This window comes from Falco peregrinus, chromosome 3 (genome assembly GCF_023634155.1).
Source record: "Falco peregrinus isolate bFalPer1 chromosome 3, bFalPer1.pri, whole genome shotgun sequence".
NCBI lineage: Eukaryota > Metazoa > Chordata > Aves > Falconiformes > Falconidae > Falco > Falco peregrinus.
The window spans coordinates 115,300,006-115,313,775 of record NC_073723.1 but is presented as its reverse complement, the minus strand read 5'-3'; the positions used below and the strand labels follow the sequence as shown (position 1 = coordinate 115,313,775).

Sequence of the window (13,770 nt, the reverse complement as noted above, 5' to 3'; positions counted from 1 at the left end):
GCAGCGCCCCCTGCCGGCAGGAGGAGCGGCAGCGGCCCGGCGCCGGGGTGGGGGGTGCGCAAGATGGAGGCGGGCGTGAGGAGGGGAGGGAGGGGGCTTTGGGGCGCGGGGAGGTGCTTGGCGGGGCCGTGAGGAGGCCTGAGGTGAGGGGAAGGCCTGGGTGAAGGGGGCGGGCTGGGGGGTCCTGGGGCCGGGAGGAGGAGGAGGAGGGGGCCGAGGGACTATGGCGGGGCGGGCCTGTGGCTGGGTGAGGCCGGCCGCGCCAGCAGGGCAGGTCAGGCCCGGGGGAGGCGTCGGCGGGGGCTGGGGGGCCGGAGAGCGGCCCTGGGGCCGGGGCCGGGGGCTGGGGTGGCGGGGCAGGGCCGGCATGGCGCCCCACGGGCTCCATCGGGCCCGGCGCTGGGGTCCCCGTTAGCGCCTCTGCTCCTGGAGCCGCAGCGTGCCCGAGGGTCTCGGCTCTTCCAGAAAACGGACAGCGAGTTTCCAGCCCCTCTAATGGGCAAGAAAATGGGGCTCTTGCGTTCTCCAAAGTTACATGTGCGAGAAGACAAATACAACAAACCCCACGTTCCCTAATTAAAAGATTCTTGGGTTTTCTGAGGCGGGGGTTGAATTTGTTTTAGCACTCCAAGCTGACAACCCAGGCCCCCACACATCATGGGATTGCCTTAAAAAAATCATGAGGCTTTTAAATGAAGAAAAGAACTAATTACTTCACGTAGTAGCACAGAGGGCTGTGCCTTGCTCTGCATAAGTGCTGTGGAAACTGGTGTATCACAGATGATTTGGTGTAGTAAAGGGATAACGTTCCTGCTGGTGTAGCGTTTTACAAACACTTTGGTCATCTCCTCAAGGCGGGAGGTGCTGGAATGAGCCGTGTGGAAGTTTTTCAAATTTCTGCTCTAAGCGCAGGCCGCGGAGCAGTGCCGTCGCTGCTGGCACCGGGTTTGCAGCGTCAGACACTTGTTGGCAATACCAGCATGGGTCAAAAGCTTGCTGTGGTTTACTGGGGTGAGGAGGTGTGTGGAAGGCTGTAACCCCTGCTCCCCTCCACCCAACGGGGCAGAAGCCGTGCTCCGAATTGTAGCCGAACCGGGGCTCCCCCTGCTCTGGGGTTAGCAAGCAGGAGATTCAGTCTTTGGGGTTGTCAGCCCAGCATGCAGGGTTGGATTTGGTACCGTGTAATCCCCCCTCGTCTCCTGTTTACTCCCCTAGGCCTTTGACAGCAAGGGTGGCAGTTCCCGGAGCACGTGAGAGCACTAGTTGTGATGGAGCAGGGACAAGCGGACCTGGAGCGCTGCGGGCTGCATGCTTGTGAGCAGGTTGGTATTTTGGCGTCGCCCAACACTGCAGTTCTGGTCACGGGAGCTGTGCTTTGTGAGCCCTGTACCCTCTTTACGGAAAGCCAGGCATGGGGCAGAGCTGCTAAAGCGCTGGCTGTGGTTGTGCAGGCACTGCAGTGTGCCATAAATCCAGCCGATGGCAACAGGAACGCTGCAAACACTCCGTGCTATTTTTGCCTCTGGGTCTCGGCGAGCAGAGGTGTTGCTGCTCTGCTGTTTGCAGCCCGTGAGAGGGCAGCACAACGCCGCTGGTTGGTGGCTGGGGGTTTTCGGGTGGTGAAGTTGGGCATCGTTGTAGTGCGATGAGAGCAGCATAGGGCGATGAAGCCAATCCTCTAAAAGTAATTCTGAAGCCATGTGTGAATATTCGCTTAAATCGTGCACCAAAGCATCCTCATTCCAGTGACTAATGTGTGAAACCGACCAGGAGTAGGACGAAAAGTTATTTGCTCAGTTTTTCCCTGCAGATGAAAAGTGTAATGAACGTTGACCCTTACTACATTTCTGCAAGAGACTGAAAATTCTTCATCTTCATACTGGGCAGGATCTGTATGTCTATCATCATTCTGCACCATGGCCTGTACTGATTGCTCTAGAGTATCAACTCTTCAGCAGTCATGGGTGAGCAAGAATTATAAGATTAAAAACATATTTACAGTTTGATTTATTTGTTTTCTGATTTTTGAGTCCCTAGGGCACCCTCAGGTCATTTTTCCAAGCTCTTCCCTACAACGTTGCAAAATCTGGCATAAAATTGAGACAGCTAGCAAGACCCACGGCTGATAACTGTTGCATAAAGATGTTCTTTGGTTGTCAAGTAGAACTTCTTGTGCCTGGCCTCCTGCAAATTCACCCTCTTTGAAGTCCCTGCTGAGACTGCCTTTCGGGTGTCAGCTTTCAGGATGTTTGGTGGGGTTTTTTTGTGTGAAATGGCGATTTGTCCACTGGTTAGCACTGAGCTCTGCTTTGCAGAGCCCACAAAGCTGTTGCTCGTTCTGTGTTATTTCCTTACAACTCAGTTGTAAGTAGTTTGTTCTTTGTCATTTGATGAAGTGAGTCCAGTATCTTTAATAACTCCTTTCCATTCTTCCTTCCAGCTGAGTAATACAGAACTTGCTTTTCCTGGGATAATCCATAGAGATGGATGTTGGGCAATGAAAATGCAAAAGGAAGCCAGGATCATGTCGTTGTGTTGGACCAGGAGAAGGTAAGAATTTTATATTCAGTGTTATATCTGAAGTGACTGCTGTTTATGCACCTAACCTCGTGACAGAGCAAAAACACTGCCAGAAGAATATTATCTGAAAAACTGTTTATGCCCCCTTAAAAAATTGTGAACTGGCAAAGAGGCAGCAGCCTATAATAGGAAGACATGGGATTCCTCTGTCCTGTGCGCAGATGTCAGTAGTCCAGTAGTCAGCTGCCAAAACATCTGTATATCTTGTCACCTTTGCTGGGACAGTAGTGATTTCTTGGTCTAGGAACTTGGTCCTGAAAACTGCTGAGTAAATTCCAGTTGGCATTTACTGGAATCCACTGGAGGAGTGATCCTTGAGTGCCCCGCAGGGCTGGGTAATGCTGGTCGGTCTGTTTCTTAGCTGATCACTAGGAGCTCAGCCTGTCAAAGGGCCAAATCCTGTGAGCTTCAGAGCTCTTTCAGCTCTCAGTAACTTTCACTGGAGTTAAGGGTCACGCAGTACCTCCCTGGGGGACGCCTTGAGTGGTTTTAGCTTTTGAAATTAATGGTTTTGAGCATGAGAATCTGGCCTGGGTGATTTTAATTTGAATTTGCTATTTTTAGCTTGAGCTTGAAACTGACTCAAATAGTTTTTCTGCCTTCAGTATTGTATGTGACTGTGTTAGAGCCTTCCCCACTGTTGGTCTTGCAGGTGCCAAGTCCGTCCTCTGCCTTAAGACAACTGTAGCCAATGGACTGAGATCAGGGATGAATTTGGCCAGGGATAATTGAAATAATAAATAAATTTTTTAAAAAAAAGATACATAAAGCAAAACTTTGAGCTTGGAATGGCTTCTGAGATTCTGAAAGTAATTTAAGTAATCCAGGAGAAAATATGCAATGAAATCTGTTTTCCAGTGTTGCATGAGATGGTATGTCTTAAAATTTGATCAAAACCATTTTTTTATATGGTGAAGATAACACAGCTTAAAGTGGTACAGAGATCTGCGATCTTTTTTTTTCCAATGTAATATTGTAGACTTGACATTCTTATTTATTTATTGATAAGACTTGCTGTGCCTATCTTGATCTCACAGCAAGTAAAAATAATTTCTGACTGAGTTCTAGCTACCAGTGGTATTTTTAAAGGTAGTAGTAAAGCTCATTATTGATACGCATGTGCTTGCTGGTTTTCTTATCCAGACCCAGTTTGTTGTATATTGGCACAGTGCAGTGGTAGAGACCCGATGTTCTCTCTTGCCTTGTATTTAACAAAAGGTGAAGACACATGATAGTCCCATGTTCATATTTCTTTGGTACTGTGGGTTTTGTAAGATTCCCCAACAAATCCAAGTTTGGACAAGGACGCTCTGTTCCTGCTCCTTTAAAGGAATATCTTCCAAGCTCAAGTGGCTGCTGAGCTGAATGACTGTGAGCAGCAACATCTAGAGTTCAGCATGGAGAATACCTAGCTAGGCACATCAACGAGCAAGCAGGGCTAGAGGAATTTATTCCCAGGTCTGTCAGTTTTCCCCTCTATGAGCATACGTGCTCCCCTTCCTGATTTTGCATTCCTATTCCCACACACTCAGTCAATCTCTGTTCCTCTGTAGTTTTTATCCACTTCATATCTTCAGTGAGGGATGTCCTTACTCACTCCTCGAAGGGAATTTCTTTGGAGGCCTCAACTATCCCCACAGGGATCAAATAATAGACCACTGTGTCTCACCAAGCCAGGATTCAGCAGGGCCCATTGTAGACTGTGGATGTCATTTACCAGGAATAGGGTCAAAAACAGAAGTCTTTTTCTTATTTTTTTCCTTGGTACTACAGGGAATTCACCCTCAGAGAATTTATGAAAATGTCAATAGGTCAAATAAGAATGTTCCGGATGTTCACAGTAATAATTTACTAGCTGGCAGGGCTTGTTTGTTTACATCCTCCATAAGGATCCTATGGGACAGACTTAATCCCGGTTTTGGATATTGGATTGAGAGTGGCTCTTGGGGTATCTGCCAGGATGTTTGTAGTCCATACATAGTCAGTTGTGGGATCTTATGCCAATGATGTTTCAAGGTAAAATAAATAAACAGGTTTTTTCACCACATCTGTGAGCTTGCTGTGTAACTCCAAAAGCGGTTCAGCTAATGACTCAATACAGATGCTTCTGATGTTGCTGGGAACAGAAGCCCTAGTCCATTTAAATTGTTACTGTCCAATGTCAAGGCAACAGAAAGCCCTATAGGTCCTGCAAATGCAGTGTTAAATGGATCCAGCACAGGGGAAGGCAGGCGTGGTGCCTGGCGGGGCGAAGAGGGTGGAGCTGTGCAGCATGAGGCATGGGCATCACGCACTAACGGGAGAGACAAGGGACTTGTCAGGGTGTCTGTCTTAAACGGCTGGAAGGTGGCAGTGCCAGTTGACCAGTCATCATTGCAGCAGCTTGCAGGAGTCTGCCGCTCTCCCCAGCATGCAGCTGGGTACATCTCTGTGTGTGTGGAGCGGTGCAGCACGCGTGGGAGATCCGCTCTTCACTTTAGGTTTCTAATTGAAGCACTTACAGCAAGTGCCTGAGTTAAGGGACTAAATCAGGGTTTGTTTCTCTTAATCCCTTCTGTAAAATGCAGATAACAGCACTTTCTATGGGTTTCAGTTTTACCAAGCTCCAAGCAGTGTGTGAAGTGTTTGGTTTAATCTTCATTGAGCATGTGTCTTTTGCACTCTGTTGCTGTAAGTTAAAATCTGGAATCGGGTGGAGCGTCCACCAGCCTCACAAAACAGCGGCAGAGCTGGGCATTGGGTGGCAGAGCAGAAGCATGTGGTGATTTGGTCCCAGTTAAGTGGCAGCTGGCTCTACTTGGTGCTGTCTGCTGCCTGCAACCTAAACTGAACGTAGCAGCGGTTGGAGATTGCTGGTAATGTCTTTTGCGCAGCCCCACAAATGGTCATTGATCAGAAAGATAACATGCCTGTAGTTGTGACGCGAGGGATGCACGGATTAATTTCTGGAGCAGTTACAGATCGTATCCTTACTCAGATGCTGCTGGAGAACCAACAAGGAGGCTTCTCAGGGAACTGTCAGGGCTCACTCATCTTTTTTTGTCTCTCCAGGAGCTTGTGCAGTTGAATTAGCATTTACTGTCAGTACATTTCTTCCTAGAAGTCCAGAAAAGGTGTATCAGGGTCTCCCACACAGCTGTTCCAGCAGCAAGGAAAGCCAGGATGGGTTTATGAATAAAAGGTGGGAAATAGCTTAGTAGTGGCATAGCAGAGAAGGGTGCAGAGGTTTTAGTAGACCACAAGCTGAATATGATTCAACAGTTGGTGCTTTGTAAAAAAAGACTCATTTTATTCTGGCATGTATTAGCAGGAAAGTCACGTGAGACACAGGGGTTAATTAATCATGCCACTCTGGTAGGCATTGGTGCTCCCAGCTATGGGCATTAAGGAATAGAAGGACACGCTGGAGACCAAAGGAGAGCAAGAAGAACAACCAGAGGTCTAAAACTCTGGACCTCGGGAGGAAGCTGAAAGAACTGGATTTATTTAATCCAGAAATCAAAGATGAAGGGTAGGGTTTGCTAAAGACAGTCTTCCAATGAGTGAAAGGTAAGAGGGCTGAATCTCTTCTCCTGTAACTCTGCTGTATGCAGCCTGGGAAGGCTGCAAAACATGTTTATTTCAATGAGGTTTTGGCAGAAGTTTTCTTATTAGGCAGTAGGCTTCATATGTCATTTTTTGTGTGTTTTTTCCTAAGTGCATCAGAGAACCCCCTGAGTATGGTATATATATGCCTGATAATGCATGTGGAGGCATTTGGGGGTGAGAAAGATTGCTGTTCCTCTGTGCTTGGAACAAGATTCAGTGACATTCAGGAGCAGCAAATCTGAACGGGTGCGAGAGGTATATTTGCATCCAGGGAGCTGGCTTGCATTAAAGTCGATGCCATGTGCAAATCTTCCATTGACTCCAGTAAATTTTCGGGTTTACAATGTAGCACTGGAATGGACTATGCAAAATAAACTGGAATAAACGAAACCCTGACCATTTCTGGGAACGAGACCATCACAGTTACAATTACTGGGTAGATGATTTCAAGGGAATTTTCTAAGGATCTAAACCTTATATTTAAAATAAATAAACCAGTCCTAATGAATGAGGAAGCAGGGGAGAAATAAGATGATATTCATACCTCTTCCAGGATGGGATACCTGTGCTTTTGCATACTTTTGCAGGGTATATTATATCTGTAAGGCTGAGCTGAGGGTATCTGGGTGTAGTAAATGCTATAAATGCCTGAAATTCTCTCGATTTGATGGAGCAGTACCCATTTTGGGGGGTAAGGGGGGAATGTTTTGCTTCAAAGAGGCCAACTGAACTGATTATTTCAGTCAGCAGAGAGCCTGTAGCCACTTGTATCTTTTCTTGGTTGCCAACAACCTGGTTTACCGAGACCTTCCTTTTTAGAGATGGTCGATTGCTGAAAATTTCAGAAAAAATCAGTCAAACATTTAGATTGCTTCTCTGATTCCAGCAAACATAGATCAGGGAATTAGGCTGGGAATCTTAAAGAGTTTTCTCCTAAATTTAAAGAGGATAAAGCCTTGCTATCTGAACTCTTTGCCTTAGGCTAGCATGGTTCCAGAAGTAAACTGTAGTTAACTGATTCCTGTTTGCAAGGTTTTCAGCAAGTCTTTGTACTGAGCTAGAAATGCGATGAGATTTTTTTTATTGAGCTTGCTCTTGTTTTCTTGAACGCTGACAAACTTGAAGGAAGATAGACGTTCCCTCTTGTTCAGCCTGTAAGTTCAGTAGGTGAGGGTTTTCATAGGCTTGAGTTTTGCAACAAAGGTTTTGTGTGGATTTTTGATTGTTAAATTTCAACCCAGCCAGTTTCTCCTCTTGTAGTGTTCCTCATATTGCAGATAAATTGACATAATTTAAAATCCTCTGAAGTGGTTTTCCAGGTATTCTTTGGTTTTGATGAAAAAGAGCTAGTGTCCGTATCAAAAGCATCCAGGAAAAAATGATTAATTTCCTTCTTTTGTGTGGCAGAGAGGCTAGTGGTGCCACCACTGCAGCAGCTGGCACGTGGTGAACAACTTTGATCTCCTTGCTTGCCTTTGAACCGCTTGCAAGCCCTAAAGCTCTTTGGTTCTCCATTGAATGGTATTGCTTTTGGAGCTTCTGCCTGTTAGCTCAGCACAAGGCTCTAGACCTAAGGAAATACAACCAAAAGGCCCATAAAGGTATCTTAAAGTTATCACTACCCATGGTGAAGCTCTGTTGCCTCCTGTTGTACTAGAAAATTAACTGTGGACAACCCCTCTTACGGGGTGAAGGAGAATGTGCAGGTCATGTTACTCTGTAGGGTGCTGCTGACAGAGGAATCACGGTCCTTTTTATAAAGAACTGCGAATCTTGATTGATCATTTCTACCACTTGGAGGATCACAGGTATTATTGAAAGATGCATCTGAGAAATTTGACCAGTGAGTCGATCTTTGATTTATCAGCAGATACAGTTCCACAGAGGGAGCAGAGATAAAAGGCGGATGGATTCAGTCATTTTAACCACCCTATTGTTCTATTCACAGAGTTACTGGTTCTTGGACAAGGTGGGAAGAGTCCGTGGGATTTAGTTCTTTAACAAAAGCATCCTTTCTCCGCAACGTTAATTACTCATTTGTGCCAAACGGGGAATGAGAAATGGAGTTTAAGGATCTAATTAACATTTGCTTCTCATTTCAACAGATCAGTCTTTACATAAACTCTGTGATAAAACTATTTTCACTAACTTTCTACTCATCTAAGAATCTTCCAGCTTCCACAGAATCTGTATGTCTGGGTTAGGAAAACAAACAAATAAAAAAGAAAAGCTAGAAATAATATCCTGCTACTTTTAGAAAAGGACAAATGTCATTTTTTTGTGCATGTATCTTCTTTTTAGCCCAGCAGTGAATACTGTTCATACTAGGAGAAGTACCTGTTAATATTAAAGCTTCTTCATAAATCTTTTGTTTTGACATACCTAGAGTGGGCACAGTTTAAAAAAAATAATAAATTATCCTGATTTGGCTTATTCCCCTACAGGAATAGGTAACATAAGGTACCATTGTAACAATCTGACCGTGTCTAAGTAAGGCAGTATTATCTTTACCACCGTAGACTGGCATAATTAAAGTAGTGTTGAAAAGCCATAGGTTAATGTTATTGCCTTGGACATAAACCAAGGAATGTTACAATTTTTAAAAAAGTGTTTCTTCTCAGAAATAAGGACTACAGGATTTGATTCAAAGTTCTTAATTTTGGAAAGCATTTTGAGGTTTGCTAAAGGTGCCATATTTAGTCATAAAAATAACAAAATGAAAAATACAGAAGTGTATTTATAGTAAGAATAATGAAGATTTATAGGGTAACGATAGTTGCAGTGCTCCTAGCCTAGGAACTCTATATTGAACAGAGTGATTGAATGTTTGGCTTTTTAAAAGAGAGAGAAAAAAACAAAAACCAGATGAATAATGAAAAACAAATCCTTTCTCTGGTGAAAAGCCAAACCTGTGTTTTGAAAATTAAATGTTTTTTTGGGTTAAGCAGTGAAAAAATGGACTTGATCTTTGCAACAGCTTGGTTTTATTATTGGAACCAGTTGGCTGTGCCATAGAGGAGAGGAATTTTCTGGTAATTAGAGCAAGAAACTGGGAGTCAGAAGCAGTAGGGTCTGTTTCTGGCTCGGGCACTAGCACGCTATGTAGCCTTGGGAAACATGCTGCCTCATTTGTACCTTGGCTTTCCTATCTATAAAATGGGGCTAAGGAAATAATTCAACCTCACAAATTGCATGCACTAATTAAAGAACATTTCTACAGCACCTTGAGGTCTTTTCTGCTAGAGGACGGATTTTTACAAGCATGTGCTTCAAATGCTTTTGAAAAATCCTGCCCTAAACATTTACAAACCTGATTGCCCAGATTCCTAAATCCATGTGTGGGCACCTAATTGAAAAGGGTCTGATTTCCAGAAGATTGTCTGCTGATGAAAAAGAACATGATGGGAAGTATTTTCTCACTGGACTATGAAAACAGAGGGATCATGGGACTCCCTCCCGCTGGGATCTTGCCATTTAGCTTGGCCAATTTCACAGGCTCCCCCCTGCTCCCCAGCAGCAACGTGTAATCCCCGCAGGCTTTCGTGCTCGGAATGCTGCGGCTCCCTTGCAGCACTCCGAGAGGCAGCTGCGAAGAGGCAGGTGGGGAACAATCAGCTTAGTACGTGCAATTGGTGGTCTCTGGGGGGTGCAGAAATGCTCCTCGCCCTGCTGGATACAGCTTCCTTAGGAAAGCAGCAGTCAGAATTAATTTGAGTAATAGCTGCACATCCTTACTGGAGTTACCACCAGTATCCCTGAGGCCCCATATCTGATTTGGCTTGGGTGTCCCAGTGGTTCAATTTCTAAATCACCATCTGTCAGCGTTAGAGCTACTTGGCCGCACCTTCCTTCGGACGATGCCCTGGTGGGTGCGTGAAAGGAATGCCATTTGCCTTGGACACCATCCCTCCCTGAAGCAGAGGAAACGTGCGCTGACAAGGCAGGAAATTCTCGTGAACCACAAGGACCTGGAGCTTGCCTCTTGCCTTCCTGTGGGCCTTACCCAAGTTTCAGCCTGGGTGTTTAAAGTTTATTAATAGCAATAGTTACATTAACAGTTCTATGTTTTTCTTCTTCTGTCAACAAAGTTATTTCTTCAGTTGAGACTTTCAGGTTGTTTTTATTCAAAGTAGTCGGAAATGGACCCAAAAATGTGGTGGCAGCGCAGTACAATGATCCGTTCGAGCTAATGGGCAGCCAAGTGGGGATTTCACTTTATGGAAGCCTCTCAGTCAGAAGTGGACAGGCTTTCAAGGCTCCCGTGCAAAACAAATAGCTCCAAACTGGGGCAGGCTTAGCACAGTGAGGATTTTGTTTCACAAGTATTTCTTTTCAGCAGCAGCACACTCCCAGCATGCAGTGACTTTCCCTTAGCTATGGCTGATTGTTTCTGCGCCTGCTCTGTTCCCCTCTCTCATCCTGCTGTACCTTTTGCATGGCTGTGTGATAGCCCAGCTAGAGAATGATCTCAATTCAAAAAGAAAAAAGAACAAATCCCCCCCTTATTTTTCTTTCTGTTATTTTTATTTTTATTTCAGGTCAATTCCTGAATCCATATTTCATCCGCAGAAACAAGTTGTAGTAGACTGAGAGGGTGACAAGAGGTGGAAATATGGGAGCTGCTTAAGCCAGTGCTTCTACTGAAGTGAATGCTTGTGCAACTGGAGGCTAAGCCTAGTCCGAGAGAAGCTCTCTTCTGCCCTGCTTTGAGTCATGAGGACCTCAAAATGAGTCTTGGCTGCAGGAATGAGCAAGACATATGTGTGTGGTTGAGCGTTTGTGTCCAAGGAAACAGTTTGTGTCTTCAGTGTTTGGTCACTGCTACCTAGTTCTGCTCTTCATTGGGTGTAAAAGCTCTGCCATGGTCAACCATTCAGGTACAGGGAAGAGAGGTCCTAGTTTTTAAATGTGCTAAGCACTTCCTGCAAACTAACAATTTCATCTTCTCCTGCTTTCTGCTGAAGTTACTGGTGTTTGGCGCCTGCCAGAACAGATCTGTAGCTGGCATGTAGGCAAGCTGTTCTGCTGTCTTTGGGGAAAGGTGTATTTTGATTAACAAAGCAAGGGAAGGAGTATTTGGAAACACTAGCACAGCTGAATAGCACATGGGATGAGGAGAAGACTGTCCTTCACAATGTCTGTGCCGATATTCACAAGGAGTTAAACAAGTCTTATGGGGTGAGCAGATGGTGGGCTGGTTCTCTGTTGAAAAGATTTTTTCACAGGAAGAGGGACAGAGAAGAGTTCAACTTTGTTTATCCCAGATTTATTCTGGAGTGTAATATGCATTGTAAACAACTTTCTTCATAGAAAAGTATGGGCATGAGGCCTGTTCTGATTTATTTTCTCTGTTGTTCAGATTTAGCCCAAAGTGGTACAAGTTCATAGTTTCCCCTAAATGTTAATGCTTTCAAAAACAAGCCCAACATGTAATTTCACTTACCATAGGCTTTGTGTTTGTCACACAGAACAATAGCTGCAGCAGAACATGAGCTTTGAACGGCCACCCTGAATATAAGCTAGCGTTGTTTCCAGTGCAGAGTGAGAACCCATAACCCTGAACAATGTGAACAAACCTGGGGTTGCTTTTTTGGTCTGGACCCACCAATTCCCTTTATTGGGTGCCTGGGCTGTGAGCTTGCGTTACTCATCCTTCCTCTCTGTTGTGTGGGGTGGCGCGTCGCTGCAGAGGAGGAGGAGATCAGAGACATTCTTTTCTTATGATCAGGATGAATCTCTCTTTTTGTAGATTTCATAATGCCTTGGAGAGCAACTGCATCTTCCTCCTGGGACTAAACTCAACCCGTAACAAGGCTTCCTTTCTCCTGACATCTCTGCTGACCTTCGTTTCACTCTTAACTGCTGTGTCAACTTGACAACCCTGACCTTGCAGCATCATTGCAGAAATCGCCAAGAGGGACTGTGTTGGTAATGAACTGGCAGCACCAAAGCCTGCGGCATGTGAGTGTTCCTTAGAGGTCAGATTTTGTATCCATCTGTTGGTTGCTTAGCCCCAGTTAATTGTTAATATCAGCTAAGGTCCCACCCAATGTGATAAGACTTAGGGCTGCAAAATACTCCTGGAATATATGTAAACGCAGCCAGCCTTCTTGTATTGAGTGCTGGACAAAGCATCACTTCCTAATTATGCATTACTGCATAAATACTGCACATGTTTGTTCAGTGACTTGGAGATGTTTGTAATTCATCTTCAGCACCTCAGGACATCCCTAGATCTCCAAAATAGGCTGTTCTAGGAGCAAATGAACTGAACCTCTGAATTAGAAGGGTTTAGTTGTGAATGTGAATGGATCCACTTTAAGGTGCAAGCAGATGAGAAGGAAACAGGTCTGTTGAGTTCCCTGAAGACCCGTGAACTGACCCTTTGAGTTTTCTTTATTTGTCAGAGGAAACAAAATCTCACAGAGCTATGTTTTCTCCTCTGCCATTTAACTAAATCCTTTGCTGGTAACTGTAGCAGTGAAGTGAAGAGGTAAGAGAGCTTTGGAGCAGAGTAAAAACATTCAGAAGGAAGACAGACAGGGCGATGGTCACTTCTCGTGGGTGGATCATCTCCTTTAGCCAAACTTAGTCTTGTGTGCTCTCATTGATTTCTGTCCAAGCCTTGTCCTACACTACTGCATGTGAAAGGAGAACTGGATCCTGTAATGGACTGATCAACAGGGCTGGCAGTCCAGCACATTTGTAGCATCCTGCCTATAAGTGCCTTTAAGTGGTAATAGTGTCCACACCGTCCAGTACAGAACAGATCCTGTGCCGTGCCTGTATTGAACATCCACCTCTTAAGCAGCTCCTAGATCTGGGGCTTTTCCAACACCCTGCAACATCTTTGAATTTGGGTCTTGACCCTCTTTGGTCCATGTGGAAGCGCAAGAGCTGATTCAACTCTGAGCGCATCACCTTGGCTCTATTTGAAACCAGTATTTGTGACTTTTGGGACACAGCTGGGCAGCAGGAGCTTGGTCTTTCCTGTTCTGTTGGCTGTGTGGAAAGGAAACCTTTATCTGTGTACCACAGCAGGCTTTGTATGGCTGGCGAGATGCATCAGTGGAAAGGGAAATCGTGTTCCTCCAACGCGTCGAGGGTGGGTGGTTACTGCCAGAAGCAGGATGCTGGGTTTATCAGGCCAGTGGTCTGACTCGGGACAGCAATCCCTGTGTTCCCCAGCCCGACTGACGGGTGAAATCTTTTGTCTGATCTCAGCATTGCTTTTAGCAGCTGGCTCCAGAGAGAAGGGAGGAATGACCTCCTGCAGAGTTGGGCCTTACAAAGCAGCCTGTGTGGGATGGAAGGTCCCCTGCTCCCTGGCTCGAAAGAGCGTGTGGGGGGGGCGTATGTGTGCGCGCGGCAGGGGGGGGCAGTGCTTCTGGCAAGCAGTGAACTTGTCCAAATAAACGAAGGGCTAAAAACAGCCTGTCCTCAGCCCCTTGAGAAACCCTGCAGCAGATGTTGCCAGTGACTGTAGGTCCTTGTTGGGAATCCCATGGATAATCATTGACAGCAGGGAAACACATGGCAGCATACGACAGCTCAGAGAGGGCCCTCTTTGTTCGCTGAAATCACTAGAATATCTGTCTTGTC

At 45.5% G+C, this 13,770-nt stretch overlaps 1 protein-coding gene across 1 annotated transcript in view; it reads left to right on the top strand.

Annotated features, from left to right (window-relative positions):
* The first annotated feature begins 126 nt into the window (after positions 1–126).
* Positions 127–13,770, top strand: part of LOC101914229 (CCN family member 2-like) — a 43,818-nt gene continuing 30,174 nt past the window's right edge. The window contains exons 1-6 of the mRNA XM_055799580.1: positions 127–143; positions 1,216–1,322; positions 1,811–1,964; positions 2,441–2,550; positions 10,707–11,045; positions 11,918–12,129. The gene's annotated coding sequence lies outside the window, so the exon portion shown is untranslated. The remainder of the gene's footprint in view (positions 144–1,215; positions 1,323–1,810; positions 1,965–2,440; positions 2,551–10,706; positions 11,046–11,917; positions 12,130–13,770) is intronic.